At 43.0% G+C, this 14,984-nt stretch overlaps 1 protein-coding gene across 3 annotated transcripts in view; it reads left to right on the forward strand.

The window, feature by feature from the left end:
* The first annotated feature begins 2,641 nt into the window (after nucleotides 1–2,641).
* The window catches only part of PTER (phosphotriesterase related), a 72,763-nt gene continuing 60,420 nt past the window's right edge, over nucleotides 2,642–14,984 (forward strand). For 2 of the 3 annotated variants that reach the window (XM_029955170.1, XM_029955168.1), the window contains exon 1: nucleotides 2,642–2,739. The gene's annotated coding sequence lies outside the window, so the exon portion shown is untranslated. Of the gene's footprint in view, nucleotides 2,740–4,463; nucleotides 4,516–14,984 lie in introns of those variants that run through there. The other variant, XM_029955169.1, reaches the window with a different exon arrangement.

Here is a 14,984-nt window from a genome sequence, read left to right on the forward strand (position 1 = left end):
TCTGAGTACAAAAGTTCTGTCAAAATTCAAAGATAGCCTGAAAATGAAAAGCAGGTGCCATGGATATGTGAGCACGTTTGAACTAAACCCTTCTCTGAGAGATTGATTTGGAAACCTTTGGTTCCTTAATAGTATGATTTTTAACTCAGCTATTTCATCATAGGCTATGGCAGTAGATTGATATTCTAGGTTTCAAAAAATATCTCCAAGTTAAGCTTTTCTAGGAGAAAAGGCTGAAAAATGAAGTTGGGCACACGGTTTGATACCAGATTATCATCATGGACAGCAGAACATCATACAAGACCCCTTTCGCCCATTCTCGTCTGTCTATCCTCATGGCTAGAGGATTTGGGGGCCCAGCACTGAGGAATGTTTATTTTAACTATTTTTCATTAAGACAGCATTTGGTGCTTCAACAACAGTGCTGCTTAAATCACTTATGATGTGAAATGGAATTATACAGTATATACCCAAATACTGTATGACGTCAATGCTTTTCACTGTGGTACACGGGATTTGTGTGGATTTCTCTCCCCTTGTTTGAACACACGTATTCACAATAGTTGGATAAAGTTCCTGATATAAGATTTCTACATATTGATTTGAAGTTTCTTTGAAGCTGTTTCTTTCAAAGAGAAATAAGATCTACACTCGTTTCTCTTTAACAGTCTTTTAAGGAGTCAAGCCACAGAAGTGAGAGCCTGCATGTGAAATCCATCGCAAATCTTGTACAATGGGTGCAATATGTGAGTGGAGGATTTAGTGACCTCCATAAGGAAAAGCTGACGTCATTTTTTAAACATGAATCTTGTGTATAATTTCACCTCTGGCAGCTTGGACTAGTAAAATGCAAAGCATTATAAATGATGGACTTTTAGTCCTCTCCTTAACAACCATTGTCAGGTACACATTTATATGTGGCTGCAGCATGGGCAATCAAAGTGGTAGCCAGCACTGAAATTACTCTAGAAGCTTCCTTCCATCCATCTATTCACTATACAATCCCCGTGTGAGCCCCAGTCATCCCTAGTGATACTGAATTCTCTCAATACTCTTTCCTCTGGAGTTCTTAACCTCTACATTTATTCTTGTCTCTCCCGCTCTTGGGCCCTATTTTTATCCCCTTCCCTGTTCCTAGGATTGAAGTGGCTACTTCCTTAAGGACCATTGCTCTCCTTCAGTTTTGTCCGCCCTGCTTGTCCTTTACCAACTTCTCATAGTTTTACCTTCCTTAAAACACACACACACACACACACACACACACCCTTTCATTTCCTTTTCCCTTCTTTTTTTGACTGAAAATATCAGCTTATTACTTAGCCTCCTAGGAAAGTGCCCTGCTCTCTAATAAGAAGGTGTGGTAGAGTGAAATTGACACAGGCACGTTCTAGTCCTGGGCTGGCACAAAGGACTTCTCTCTCGGGATCTGTTTTCTTATTCGGAATTGGAAGAGAAAACGATTCCACCACATGTAGGCTCTTCTAAAAATTAAGCAAGATAGGGGTGCCTGGGTGGCTCAGTCGGTTAAGCATCCGACTTTAGCTCAGGTCATGATCTTACACTTGTGGGTTTGAGCCATGCGTTGGGCTCTGTGCTGAAAACTCAGAGCCTGGAGCCTGCTTTGGATTCTGTGTCTCCCTTTCTCTCTACCCCTCCCCTACTCACGCTCTCTTTCTCTCTCTCAAAAATAAATAAAACATTAAAAAAATTAAGCAAGATAACATACACATAGAACCTAGAGTAGCAGCATTGGCTTCAGTACGCATCATCATCATTATTATTAATTATTAAATGTTTACCTTCCTTCCAAACGACACCTGGAGATTCTTCCCGTCTGAGTACTCATCCCAGAATTCAGGATAAAATTAATTGAAAACAGTGTAATAAATACTTAAGGGTATTGTTCTGTGTCACCGTGACTGTTTCCACCACTGTGTTTGGTAGACAGGTGCACTCACTTTCACTAAGTTAGTTGACACTGAAGCCTAAGGCCAGTTCATGCGTCCAGACTCTGCTGGTGACGAAGAGAAACCTCAGGCCCAGGGACATGAAACAATGAAGAAATAAACCCAAAGTCGCTTTGTATTCGAATGATGATCCAATCCTGTTCAAGATACCAAACTGCCAGTGCACCCCCTCTGATTCCTTACCCTTGGAGGAAACTAAAATAGCTCCTAAAGCGTCCAGGCTTTTCTACAGAGACCTGGGGGCTGGGGAAAATGCAGCTGCTTCCTTTCCTTTCCCCTTGCGGGATCTAGCCCCTAAGCCTTTCGACTCAGCTGAACTCGAGAGAGACGAGAAACCTCTCCTTCCAGGATATTTGGGGGGTATCTACAATAGACTCTTGGGCAGAGAAAGTAGGCTCCCAGTTCCGCAGCTGAACGGATCCTGCAACTACCAGCCTACAGTCCGCCTCAAGATTAGGACCGGCGGCCAACAGGATTGAACCCGGAGTTCGCCAGGCGGCGGGCGGGGCGGGTCAGAGGCCCGCTGGGCGAGACCTAGGGCGGGGTGGGGCGTGGCAAAGGCCACGGGGCGTGACCTAGGGCCGGGTGGGGCGTGGCAAAGGCCACGGGGCGTGACCGGGACCGGCGGAACTTTGCCCCGGGCCCCGGGGGCGGGGAAGAGACTAGCCCTGAGAGTGAAGTGGGAGGGGAGTGCCTCTGCCCTGAAGGCCCCGCACGCTGGCCCTGCCGAGGGTCCCGGGGGAGAAGGCGGCGCGCAGCGAGCGGAGGGAAGGTGCGAAGGAGCGTGGGGGCTCGGAGCCGGGTGGGAAGGGTGCGGTCAGCAGGGGAGCCTTCCGTGTTCACGCCGGCGGGAGCCCCGGCGATGGTCCCCCTGGGGACGGGAGGTTTATAGCAGCCCGCGCTGGCGAAGCCGCAAAGACGAGCGGATCGTGTGACCGCGCGAGGCCTAGGGGGCTTTTCTGTCCTTGGAAGGGGCTGGTTGGTTACCCCAAAGTCTAAAGTCCAGCGAAGTCTGGCTTGAAACCCGAAGCCGAGAGTCCCACGAGGATCGAGGCCCGGGGGCCCGGCGTGGCTTGAGCTCAGGGCTGCCGGACAGAAATGCTGCGGGGTTGTCGTCGGGCCGCTGGGCTGGGGGGCCGGGGGTGCTTCTCTAACATGCCGGTTCTTTACCACGCTTTGAAATCTACCTGTAAGCCTTGAGCCTCAGCCTTGCCCTTTATTATACCGCCTCAGGGTTCTTCTGACCTAAAAAGATTACAAACACACATCGGTGCGCCTCCCCCTACGGATTTACAGCCGCAACCCTTGTGATATTTGTGGAGGCGCCTCGGGTGCAGTGACATCTCCGAGGGGGACACATTTACAGAGGAGAGCTTGCGCCTTGTGTAAAACCGTGTCCATTCGCCCGCAAATCACCGCCACACTGGAGGAAAACGACAAGCGTTGGCTCCTATCCTAAAGGATCATCGCAGTCATTGTCAAGTAGAATGAGCGGCCGTGAGAGAACGGAGCGCTAACACTTCTGACACCGACTGGGCCCGTGGCGTCTTATTTTGCATAGACAGCAGGGGTGTTCAGCGGTTATCCTAAAGGCCTGGCGTAATTCCGGAAATAACTAACCCCCTTTTAAAAAGAAATCTCAGGCACACCCTGTAAAGAAAAAGGGATCAGACAACTAGCTGTTGAGAGCAAGGTAGCAACTTCATTTCAATAGGACAATTGGAACACAAAATTCACAGAGTGCTGCCACATGAAATTATGTTTTCCATGTGTGGAGGCTGGGTGTTGCTTTATTGTTAGAGAAGTCACTAAATATATATGTAGTATAGTTTGGGGGCATAAAACAGCAAAATGCATGTTATTTCCAATCCTTGATCTTAGAATCGAAAGAGGAATGCCCACGCCTATGGTTTTCAACATTAGTGAAAGCCAATCACTAGGGGTCTTCTCTGAGCTCTGTGCCCTAGAAGTTCACACTTCACACTGCTCCCTGAGGGGTTCTGTTACAGAGGAGGAAGTTAAGGTACAGGGGTGAGGCCGCACTGCTGGAAAGTTTAGGGGGGGAAAAAACCTATGTCTTTGCAACTCAAAACCTGTGCTCCTACTACCCAGCCTCCCCTCCTGCCCCGCCCCCCACCGCACTTTTTTTTTTTTTTCACAAGTCTGCCCCCTGTCCAATAGGAACTAAAGGTAAGCTGGTGGAGGGGGCTGGCTTAACGTACTCTGAGGACCCCTGAGTGGAACCTCATTCTATTTCTTACTTTTTTTTTTTTTTTTTATGTTTCTAATTTTTTGAGAGACAGAGAGACAGTGCGAGCAGGGGAGGGTCAGAGAGAGGGAGACACAGAATCCAAAGCAGGCTCCAGGCTCTGAGCTAGTTATCAGCACAGAGACTGACGCGGGGCTCGAACCCATGAACTGTGAGATCACGACCTGAGCCGAAGCCGGACGCTTAACCGATTGACCCACCCAGGCGCCCCCTCATTCTAGTTCTGATTCCACCTCGTAGACGTTGCCCGAGTTACTTATCTTCGCTAGGCACATAAAGGTAATTGATCTCTAGGTCTCTGCTAGATCGAAAAGCCTATAGATTTGTGAAAATAAGATCCTGCTTTTACCACTGAATGATATTTTTGGTCACACTTGGTGTTGGAAGTATAGGGTGGTCAGGAAGGGCCGGTTTATTCATTCTACAGAAGTGTGTAGTGTAGCTGGAGACGCACTAGGGCTGCTGTAATACAGAACCTGAAAGATGAGGATTCTAGCCTGGAGGGGTTTATATTCTGGCCGGCAGGGAGACCCGAGGAAACAAAGAAGGACCCAACAAACAAATGGATTAACCAACAGCTACAAATTGTGAACAGAGGGCTGTGATAAAGGAAAATGGAGCAGAGAGGTGGGTGGGGCGCGTTGGATGTGGAGGTAGAAAGGTAGTCCTCACCAAGGCCTGCTGGTTTAGAAGGATGGGAAGGACCTAGTGATGTTCCTTCCTTGCAGTGGGACCTGCTTGGGCAAAGGGGCCACGAAAGAACGTGGCATGTTCTAGAAATGACCAAAACGTCTCTGTGATGGTGACTGGTTCAAGATGAAGTGGGAGGGACACAGTGGGACCAGGTCGTGGAGGGCTTTGTGCCACCTGGTAAACTCTCTAGATGTTCATTTAACAGCAACAGTAAGTCGCTGAAGGGAGGTGGGCAGGGGAGTGACATGAAGGTGGCTATGATACAGCCCAAGTGAGAGGCAGAGGTAGCTTAGGCTGGAATGGTGGTAAGTGCATTTACTGATTTTTTGAGAGAGAGAGAGAGAGAGAGAGAGAGAGAGAGAGAAGGAACAGAGGGAGAGAGAGAATACCAGGCAGTCTCCATGCTGTCCATGCAGAGCCCCACTCAGGGCTTGTGGCTCGATCTCATGAACTTCAAGATCATGACCTGAGCTGAAATCAAGAGTTGGATGCTTAGCCAACTGAGTCACCCAGGTGTGCTCTGACAATCATATTTAAAATCTCATGCCAACACCCCTTGAACACCCTAGCATTCCCATCCTCCTCTTCCCTTTAGCATTCATGCCTACAACTTATTCCTATATGACGTACTACATATTTTGTTTATAAATTATTTCCTCCTTCCTATAAGAATGTCAACCATGTGAGGTTGCATGTTTTAAAAAAAAATTTTTTTTTAATGTTTTACTTATTTTTGATACAGAGAGAGACAGAGTATGAGAGGGGGAGGGTCAGAGAGAGAGGGAGACACAGAACCGGAAGCAGGCTCCAGGCTCTGAGCTGGCTGTCAGCACAGAGCCTGACGTGGGGCTCGAACCCTGGAACGTGAGATCTGACCTGAGCCCAAGCCGGAGGCTTAACCGACTGAGCCACCCAGGCGCCCCGCATGTTTTATTTATGGCTGTTTCTCTAGCACCTGATGTAGGAATGGGTTTGGTAAATGCTTTGGGTTTTGATTCTGTAGAGCTTGCTGATGAATGGGATGTGATATTGAAAGATAAGGAGAAACCAGGGATGATTCTGGCTCAGAAACTAGGCAGATGTGGATGTTAATGAATATGGAGAAGGCTAGGGGAAGAACAAATTGGGAATTGGGGACGGAGATGGAAAGTTCCATTTGGTACATATTGAATCTGTGATGTGTGGATTAGTTACCTACATCTAAAATTTACCCTAAAATTTAGCAGAGTAAAGTATCAGACATTTGTTGTCTTGGGTTCTTTGGGTTGGAAATTTGGGCATGGTGTAGTTGGGGAGGTTCTGGCTCAGGTTCTCTCATAACCTTACAGTCAATCTGTCAACCAGGGTTGTGGTCAAGTCGAGGTCAATGTCTTAAATCCTCCGGTGAGCCATACAATAATTATGGGAAAATTAATTTCTGATTCCGTGGTGTCCTGCTCCGCAGCCCTCTGAATTCACTGTTAGTAGAAGGACCGAAGATGGTTGTTGTATATGTTTTTCCCACGCCAAATGTGGCTTTGTTCTTCTCCTTTCTTTAGCTTCTCTTTAGGATGTAGGTTCAGTAATCCACATTTTTCTAAAAAGACTTTCATTTTTTTAAAAAAAGTCTCTCATTCATAGATATCCTCCTTCACTTCAAAAATAAATAAATAAGGAAGATGAAGAAAAAGAAAATACCCGCTCCCACCTGGCCGCCCGGCACAAAGTGGCTCCGTGGTTCTCTGTTCATGAAAGCAGGTTCGGCCTGAAGGCAGATGCCTCTGCCTGATCAGCACGGGAGACATTGAGTGTTATCCGTTGCTCTGTCCCCTTCCAGCGAGGTATGGCCATGTGACTTGCTTTGGCCAATGAAAAGCATGGAGGGACACGTCACTTCTGGGTAGATGCTTTAAGAGCCAGGGAGAGGTCCGTCACACTTTCTTTCCCACTGCCACAGCGCCCATCAATTTTCTAGATAGTGGCTGATGTGTCAGCTTGGATTCTGAAATGAGGGCCGTGAGCAGAGACCCCTGTCAAGCTGTGTTACTCACAGAGAGAGCCAGAAATACGCTTTTGTTGTGTTTAGGCCTCAAAATTTGGAGGTGTGTTTGTTACCACAGCATCACCTAGCCTATCCTGACTACCAAACTCAGGTAAGGTGTGAGCCGTGCCTCCAGGAATTACTGCTTGCCAGTTGACCAGACATAGTAGGAGCCCCAGAGAGAAGGCGCCCTAGAAGTCTTGCTGTTGCGGCTCATGCTCCCCTTACTGTTGGTGAGACAGTAGGGTACTAGTTTCCATAATGCTCAATTCAGCTTCAAGACTTTAATCAAAGGGGGCAAAATGGCATTTAGGTGTTTAATCATACCCTGTCGGGGCAGCCATTGTTAAAGTGTAAAATACATGAGGCTCAATGTGCAGAGAGATAGGGATTAAGGTTCTCATTATTATTTTGAAAAACACTATATATATACATATGTATATATATCTACACATATACATATGTATATATTTTTTTAATTGTCAGCTCACTTCCAAGTTTTTCAATACAGAGAAATGTTCATGGGTTCAACATTAAGAGATGATTCTTCCCAAATGGAGGTATCCGTGGATCCATTTCAAAACTGATTTTGTCACCAAAGGACATTTGAAATGCCTTCCTCCATAAGCATTTTTTAAAGCAGCTTTAACGAGGATGTTAAGTGTGGTGTCCTGGCTCTCTTTCTTTCGCACTAAGAACATCAGACAGAGGTTTTGCTCAAGGTCCTGTAGGCAACGTGTTCACACTTTAACTCTGAGTTAGGTGGAAGTGAAGCGAGGAGCTTTTTGCTTTGGGCAGAGCCGTGCGGCATTCTTAGGGATGCCGGCTATAAATCCATTCTCCCCAGAGGTTAACAATCAAAGTTCTCCCCCTCTCTTACTCAGACCAGTGATATGATGATGATAAATTGCTTGGACATGACTGCCCCAAGCACTAGTGTGATGAATGATGGTGTTGAGGGCACGACCACAGATTCTCATTGTCAGTATGCCACATCGAATATTGGCAGTATTCGTAAATAGCCTCCTGCCAATTTTGGTCACCGCTCTGCATATTAAATTTGCTGTTTTCCCAGGTCATGGCCCTTCGTTCTTAATCAACTCTGTCTTTCCCTGAATTCACTTAACGAATCAACCTTTTTTTTCTGTCCTCTACTCACTAAATGGACGAGGTGTTTTCAGAGTTGTGTTTAGTAAACATTGACACTTTCTTCACAGAAACTGTTAAAATAGTAATAATTTGTCCTTTTCACTACATGTAGAATAATAACAGCTTATCTTGCAGTGGCTTAATTGGGTCATTATTTAGTGTTTGAAAAGCACTTTGAAGAGAATATTGGTAAATGTTGTTAATTTAATGCTCCGTTGTAACTGAAAGTCTGTTGCAGGCAAAGAGTCCTCAGTGTTACTATGAACCGACGATGATTTCTTATACTGCTTACTCTATTCAAAATTATACATGTACTGATTTTTGAAATGTTTAAAATAGTGTCACAAATTCCTAAAGTTATCATGTTTATACCATCACATTTCTGTGTCTCATCTACTATGTTCATTACATATCGGAAAAGTTAAATGTTACGAGTCTTGCTCTCTAAAGTTTGGAGGAAATATGAAGCCCATCCCCCAGTGCAGAGGTATTTCCTGCGCTAAATCTTCTATATAATCTGTGTGTAGTATCCAATTAACTTTTCTGCAAGCTGTCCTATTATACCCTGGCAAATAACTGAAATAAATAACACTGAGTCCCTATACTGACCTATCACCTGATTGTCATTAAAACTTTGTCAAAAATGGTTAGATTGAAGCACACGTGCTTGGCCAGCCCTTTCAACAAATTTTTTACTCACTCTAGCCCCAGATACCCCAGGTGTAATTAAAGGCCAATCTGTAGCCTGGATTAGGCAACCTCAATACTGCACTTGATCTTAGCCAAAAGGCTGAGAAGCGATAGGCAACCTCAATACAGACAGTATCAGTTTGCTAGGGTTGTGATAACAAAATATCACCAGCTGGGTGATTAGACATCAGATATTTATTTTCTGATTAATTCTGGAAGCTAAAAGTCCAAGATCAAGGTGTTGGTGGATTTGGTCTCTCATGAGGCATCTCTTGGCTTGCAGATGGCCACCTTTTTCTTATGTCCTCCCCTGGTCTTCTCTTTGAGTATGTTGTCTGTGTCCTGATTTCTGCTCATAAGTCTATAAAATAGTCATAATGAATTAGGACCCACCCCCAAAACCCTGTTTTAATGTAATTACCTCTATAAAGGTCCTATGTCCAAATCCAGTTACATTCTGCTGTAAAGACCCCAACATCCAAGCAGGGGACACAATTAAGCCCATACTCCTGAACTATAATAATGGTCTGTGGAAACTACCATTTTTGGAGTTAACTCATTGATTTTCAGATCTGAGCAGCCAAGTGATGACTACAAATTTGGAGGGTCTATTCAGTATCAGAGCTTCTTAACATTACTTGGAGAGCTTTACACTTGTGACTCAAACAATGAAGTAATTCGATAACAATTGTAGCAACATTATTGAATGAATTCTGCATACTTTATCAAGCTGTTAACCGTAAAATGTACGTAGTCAAGTATACCTTCCCATCTGAACTGCTACCAGCCAAATATTTGTTATAACAACTCGCCAATATTTTTACCCAGAATTTCCTCTTTGAACCAAACACCTGGCTATGATTAGTCCACATTCTAGTATCATCAAAAAAGACAACAGGATGTAGAGAAGGCAGTGGTCCCAGCTCAGATCCTGTCCCCCAAGGGGAACATCTTGTGCTCACGTTGTTAAACGTGTCGAGCATTTTTGCCTTCATGTTATCAGCTGAAAACGTCTAAGATAGCAGGAGTTTCTAAAGAGAGATGATGAACCGAAGAAGCCAGAAAAGCTCTTACATTTGAAAAAAAAAAAACATCCTGGGAACCTAAAAGCATCAAATGCCTCAATTTGATTGTTACCTGTCTGCATCTAGCATGGGTTCTCTGTTTCTGGAAAGCTTGACAGTGTTCCTTCAAAATAGAATCATAGTGGTTTTGTAATTCTAAAAAATGTCTTGTGCAGTTAATTAATAGCCAGAAATCCTTAGAGGATTGTTCCATAGATCTCTAAGAGTATGTTAGTAATATTTGGGATAATTGGTGGTTTTGAATGAGGTACGAAACATTAATTTTCTCCTTAAAAACTGTTTTCATGAGAATTTATTGTTGAAGCTGGGGAATGGATACCTAGAGGTTCATTATACTGTTCTCTCCACATTTGCAAGCTTTTCAAAATCCTCACATTGAAAAGTTGAACGGAAATGATTTTTTCTTAAAGAAATGAATGAAATCTATAGCCTCCTGCAATGCACCCATCATGTGCTCAGGGACAAATTGCATTTGAATAATCAAGTATGAGTGCATCCACAAGACAATACACGTGTGAGTAGAAGTTGGTTTTTTAGTACCAATCTTTCCATAGAAAAGTATTGTTGAAACCCTTATCCGGGAGAAGCTACGAGAGTGTTTTTCTTAGTTTTGACCTAGATTATCTGACACATGTTTTTATTTATCACTCCCTGGCATGTGGCGTGTCTATCACTTCCTGAGTCAGTGTCTTTTGACCAGTCATGGAGTTGCCCAGGCTGCGTTTTCTCCAAGTTGAGTCTTAGCTTCAGACACGTCCATTTGTAGCTACACACGTCCATTTAACGCGGGAATTCAAGAAGAGGGTGCTGGCTTCCAATGTCCCATGTCTGACAAATACCTCCTGCCCAGAACTTTCTATTAAAATGTCCTCTACTTCCTGCAAGAGCGGTGCTCACAGGTTGCCACTAGGCAAGAAAAGATCGATGCCGAGTGTACTTGGAGGAAACAGTACTCCAAAGCCCCATCTCCAGCCTGTCATTACCATTGCCCCTCCGAGTCCCCCCAGCCCCCACAGGTAGGATTAGGGACTGTCCTGGACCTCTCTTCGGAGTCTCACTCTCTTTTCTGCAGAAGTCGAAGGCCTGACATTGATTCCCTTTGACTTCTCTGTGGCTTTGAACTTCTCATTCAGAGAAGTACATCTTCAAGGTGTTCCTCTTTGTCTTGTGTAAATATTTTGGAGCAGCTTAGTGTGTAACAAGTAATGAGCCATTACTGAGCCTCTGACCTTACAGCTGTATTTGATCAGGTGGGGGTGCAGGGCGGGAGAAGGTTCCAGCAAACCACAGGGCAGTCTGGCTCCCTTTTGACATAATTCCTTCCTCCCAGGCATTATTTTTTCCTTTTTGTTTATGAATGTATTTCAGTAGAAAGCTCAAAATATTTCAAGCTAAGAAAGCCAGGTTTAAAATGATCCCTGTGAAGATTCTACATAGTTCTCTATAATGTCTATTAAATTTCATTTAATTGTTAGATTTAAAATATAAAAAAGAACATATACAGTTTCTAGCATTAGGGATCCTTCATGGACCTTTGCTACTATTTATTCTTGTCATAGTAAAATCAAAGGATGAGTTTCTAAATTCCTTTGTTTTTTGGTAGACCAAATCAGAATTGTAAAAGGTTTTTTTATATGGAATTTTCATAATGCATTATGTGGGGATGGTGTGGTTTCTTGTGAACCTATTTTTCACTTCTTTATTTTTATCTTTGTGTTAGTAATATCTTGGCTAAAATAAGTATTCATTAATTATTCTTATATAATGTAATGATTTTATGCCATTAGCAGAAAGGAAGTTTATCTATATGTTGTTTCTATACAAAGAATGATGGATTACATTTCAGAGTTTTCTTCTACTAAATTTGGAAAGCTTACTCAGCAGCTGTACCATGTCTGACCCAAAATGCCCCATCTATAGTGTTGACATCACGTATCATATTTATATTTTTAAATCAACATCATTCAAAATAATGTCAACAATTATAGGGCCAACAAAAAGGTCTAAAACGATAGCCTTCTCTGCCTAATTAGAAGTCATGATTGGGGTGCCTGGCTCAGTGGGTTGGCCTTCTGACTTTTGATTTCAGTTCAGGTAATGATCTCATGGTTCATGGGATCGAGCCTCACATTGGGCTCTAGGCTGACAGCTCAGAGTCTGCTTGGGATTCTCTGTCTCCCTCTCTTTCTCTGCCCCTCCCAACTCATGTGTGCATGCTCTCTCTCACTCTCAAAATTAAATAAACAGAAAAAAAAGTCATGATTATATTTCTGGTGAGTTAGGAGGATGTTACCCCCAGAACAGAAGTTAGTTTTTTGATAGGCCCAAGAAAAGAAATGTGTTACCAGACATTGTAGAGATGTTAAACGCCTTTTAGGTTTCACAAATTCAGCATAATATTCATCAGAATGAATGAGTTCATCTTTCATTAATATTTATCAAATTTGTCAAATTTGATTCATTCTCCTATCATTTTTAAAGCATGTTTGCTATGCCTGGATGCTACCTTTTCTAATTACTTAATGTATTTTTTAAAGTAACCCACTTTTTTGCTTCAACCTCATCCTAAACAATAATATCCATAAGGTCAGAGGCTTGTACCATTTATTATTTTTCTCTGAAACACATTAAAATAAAAATGTGTTTAAAATATTATTTTAAGGTTTTTTTTAATGTTTTATTTATTTTTGAGAGAGAGACAGACAGAATGTGAGCAGGGGAGGGGCAGAGAGAGAGGGAGACACAGAATCTGAAGCAGGTGCCAGGCTCCGAGCTGTCAGCACAGAGCCCGATGCGAGGCTTGAACCCTCGAACCGTGAGATTAAGACTTGAGCCGAAGTCGGATACTTACCCAGTTGAGCCACCCAGACGCCCCTCTAAAACACATTAAAATAAACAAGTATGTGTTTAAAACACTTTAAATGCCCATATATCACCTAAAATTGGTTTGAACCACCAGTGGGATATATATCACACCTTCTGAAAACGTTGACAAAAACCAAGCAGATGATTGACTTTTTTACTTATCTCACTGTCCACGAAGAAATAAAATAATTATTGGCTGTGAAGTTGGCACAAAACAATTTTCAGAATAGTCTTTGTACCTGTATTGTGATAATTAGAAAATGTGAACACTGTAAATGTATGTGTGTATATATGTATATGTGTATATATGTACATACATATGCATGGATATAGGTAGATAATGGTTCATTTTAGCTGTTATTTGGGAAATAGCCAAGAGTTTCCAATTGCTTAGGCTCTGAGCATCATTTATTTGAGGCTAATAGAGCATTATTTTATCTTAGAGTCTCTATTGCACTGTCATAAGCATTAGTAAGAGTGATAATTTAAAAAGTAATAATCTGGTCATAATACTCTTAAGTTTATAGTAAAGTAAATGCTGTCATATGGTTAGAGGTTGGTTCAGAAAAATAATTAGAAGGATATCAATAGGTTTCTCATTTCTTGGATAAAGATGTTCTGCCTCATTTCCGACGGTATTAATATCCCCGTTTGTCTAATGTCTAATCAAGGTGAACTCGTGGGGAACCACCACACCAGCTGTTTACAGGTCATTTACTGCCTTTTTGCATAGAACTGTGGGATTTGTGTCTGTAAGGAACTTTGGAGATCATCTTGTTTAACTGCTTTGTTTTATTGGGAAGAAAACTGAGGCTCACGTGCTACATCTGCCCAAAGACACACGTTGATCCTATCGACTTTTTGAGACATTTATGTGCTTCATGAAGCTCTAGCATTTCTTCCTATTGAGGAATCAGTGATATGTTCATAAGAGCATTCCGTTGCCCCATCTGGGCGCATCCTTCCATTTTTGAAATATAGCAGCTGAACGTTAATATTTGGTGGCACTCTAGATATTTAATAGTTACTGACTATTGTTTGCATCAAATAAAAGATGAACCCTACTGAACATTATCAGGAATGTTTTCTGTTGCCTTTAATACATTTGAGTGAGAAAGGAAAATGGTGACATTTTTCTAAGCAGTGTCAAGATATTTTTTACCCAATAAGTAAGATTTGTGTTCTTAAGGTCAGTACATTTGGGTTCAAACATCCCACTCCTGATTCTTGATTTTCAATCTATGTCTAATCACAGGGCAAATAATAAGAAAAACTGGTAACCAAATGTAATAAGAGTAAATTTCGAGATGAATTCATAATGGTAGATGATCCTGTGAAGAAGATTACATAGGACGCTTAAACAAGAGCTCAAGGAAGAATAGGGTAGCAGGTGCCATAGATTTTACCTGTGAAATTAAAAATAACTTCTGAAGGAAGGGCAGCTAATTTTGTTTATGTAATAAGTTTATATTACTCCACAGCTTGTTGGTAAAAGTAGTTTTCAGCACTTAGAGAGCAATCTTCCCCCTCATCGTGTTCTAATTAAAAAAAGCAGTATTACTTCTTTTCTGATACTGAGCCACTTAGTTCTGAGATCTCCCAGGCCCACACAATTCAAGAAAAGGGAAATTAGCAACCATTCCCCCTCAGAATGCTGTCATCTACCAGAACAAGAAGGCAAAGCAAGTCTTTAATAATACAAGAGACATTGCCAGTTGTTAATTCCTGTGCCGCTAATGCTGTGGGAGCGCACGTATTCCCGATCGACGGCCTGGGTGCCCAGAACCATAGCACAGTGTGTTCCTTCCAGTTGTGTTAATTTACGCATCCATCCGTCCTAAGTGCTTATCGGATGCCTGCTATGGGCCAGTCGGGGTGCCGAATGCTGGCTGTGACGTTTTTCTCACTCACACACCGAGCGGAAAGGATTCCTTGAGACTTAGGATCATCTGTTTGCAATTCTTCTGTGGCGTCCCCAGACAATACGAGATGGTTAGAAGCCCCTCAAATGAACACAATGCCCTGCCAGGCTCTGCAGTGTGTGCCATTTGTCACTGACACAACCCAGTCATTTAACCCTGTGGCTTCAACCCAGGGAGAGTAGTAGGGGCTGGGCAGTGCCTTTCTGAGTAGGAGTTTCCTTCTTCTGGCCCTTGATCTGATGCTTTCGGAGACTGTCTCTACTTATTCCCTTAGCAATAAAGAACAAGGTCTGGCTTCCACTCTGTCCACTCAAATGTGTGCAG

Source organism: Suricata suricatta, chromosome 10, assembly GCF_006229205.1.
Source record: "Suricata suricatta isolate VVHF042 chromosome 10, meerkat_22Aug2017_6uvM2_HiC, whole genome shotgun sequence".
Classification (NCBI taxonomy): domain Eukaryota; kingdom Metazoa; phylum Chordata; class Mammalia; order Carnivora; family Herpestidae; genus Suricata; species Suricata suricatta.